The 2,007-nt window shown below is 45.3% G+C and overlaps 2 pseudogenes; both read left to right on the top strand.

Annotated features, from left to right (window-relative positions):
• The first annotated feature begins 543 nt into the window (after positions 1–543).
• LOC139239270 (U2 spliceosomal RNA) lies at positions 544–745 on the top strand (annotated as a pseudogene).
• Positions 746–893: 148 nt separating this feature from the next.
• Positions 894–1,074, top strand: LOC139239258 (U2 spliceosomal RNA; annotated as a pseudogene).
• The last annotated feature ends 933 nt before the right edge of the window (positions 1,075–2,007 follow it).

Below are 2,007 nucleotides of genomic sequence, written 5' to 3'. Positions count from 1 at the left end.
ATCAGGTTTCCGAAGGTGAAGCAATAGTCACAATACAAGGGTATAAATTTAAATATGGCAAACTTCGATTGGTGATAACTAAATTGACTGCCATAGACTGGGCTGCACTGTTGATGGGTGAACTTATAGACACACAGTGGGAAGTATTTAAAGAAGAATTTGGTACGATACAAAACCCAGTACATGCACCTGGCCCCTGAAAAGCCAAAACTCCACTTGTGTAGTTAAACAACCCTGACCAGGAAACAAGGTGAGAGACTGCATCAAGCTAAAAGAAAAGGCTTATGCAAAGACAAGGAAAAGTGGAAGGGGAGATGCAATAAACAACAAAGTCACTTCTCGGTGGGTGGGGTGGCTTGACCCATCCACCTCCATGGCACGAACCTGGTATTGCAGTACTTCCAGGAACGGTGCAGTGGCTCTAGGCCTTTTGGCTAAGAGCATTGGCGCAGAGTGATCCTTGGCGTGTGCAAGGTGACCTCTGGCGTTTGTGATTTGACAAAGAATTGGAACGATTGGCTACGAATTTCAACAAAAAAAAAAGTCGCTTCTCGGCCTTTTGGCTAAGATCATGCGTAACTGACCTGACAGGGGAGTAACCATGACCCCAACGTGGTTCTCCCTGGATCAGGAAGGTGATTCTCCTATGCTTTTTGGAAATAGGAGGTGGGTGGGATGGCTTGACCCATCCACCTCCATGGCACGAAACTGGTATTGCAGTACTTCCAGGAACGGTGCTTGGGCTCTAGGCCTTTTGGCTAAGAGCAAAATCATTGGCGCAGAGTGATCTTTGTTTGGGCGCAAGGTGACCTTTGACGTTTATGATCTGACAAGTTGATCTGACAAAGAATTGGAAAGATTGGCAACGAATAAAACATTTTAAAAAAAACAAAGTCGCTTCTTGGCCTTTTGGCTAAGATCAAGTGTAGTATCTGTTCTTATCAGTTTAATATCCCCTATCTGGGGACCAAATATATAAACATTTTTGGAACAGGGAGATGGAACAGGGGCTTGCTCCGTCCACTCCACGCACCGACCTGGTATTGCAGTGTTTCCAGGAACGGTGCAGCTTCCCCTCTCGGCCTTTTGGCTAAGATCAAGTGTAAATAGCGCAAAGTGATCCTTGGCGCTGGAGTTGATCTAACAAGAATGGGGGGAAAGAATTATAGTCAGTGGCATAAAAAGGAATAAGAAAAATACTTACAAAGGATAACAAAAGCTAACAGCAAATGTTTTTACAAATATCTTAAGGGCAAGTGAGCGGTGAGGGAGATGTGGTCCAGATATAAGTTTCCTTTACTCATTCATGGAATTCATCTACATAGGCAGGTAGTGGAGGAACATAAGAATTAGGAACAGGAGTAGGCCATCTAGCCCCTCGAGCCTGCTCCGCCATTCAACAAGATCATGGCTGATCTGGCCGTGGACTCAGCTCCACTTACCCGCCCGCTCCCCATAACCCTTAATTCCCTTATTGGTTAAAAATCTATCTATCTGTGATTTGAAAACATTCAATGAGCTAGCCTCAACTGCTTCCTTGGGCAGAGAATTCCACAGATTCACAACCCTCTGGGAGAAGAAATTCCTTCTCAACTCGGTTTTAAATTGGCTCCCCCGTATTTTGAGGCTGTGCCCCCTAGTTCTAGTCTCCCTGACCAGTGGAAACAACCTCTCTGCCTCTATCTTGTCTATCTCTTTCATTATTTTAAATGTTTCTATAAGATTACCCCTCACCCTTCTGAACTCCAATGAGAAAAGACCCAGTCTACTCAATCTATCATCATAAGGTAACCCCCTCATCTCCGGAATCAGCCTAGTGAATCGTCTCTGTACCCCCTCCAAAGCTAGTATATCCTTCCTTAAGTAAGGTGACCAAAACTGCACGCAGTACTCCAGGTGCAGCCTCACCAATATCCTGTACAGTTGCAGCAGGACCTCCCTGCTTTTGTACTCCATCCCTCTCGCAATGAAGGCCAACATTCCATTCGCCTTCCTGATTACCTGCTG

This window comes from Pristiophorus japonicus, chromosome 26 (assembly GCF_044704955.1).
Source record: "Pristiophorus japonicus isolate sPriJap1 chromosome 26, sPriJap1.hap1, whole genome shotgun sequence".
Classification (NCBI taxonomy): Eukaryota; Metazoa; Chordata; class Chondrichthyes; family Pristiophoridae; genus Pristiophorus; species Pristiophorus japonicus.
The sequence above is the reverse complement of the archived record's forward strand: the minus strand, read 5'-3'. Positions and strand labels throughout refer to the sequence as shown.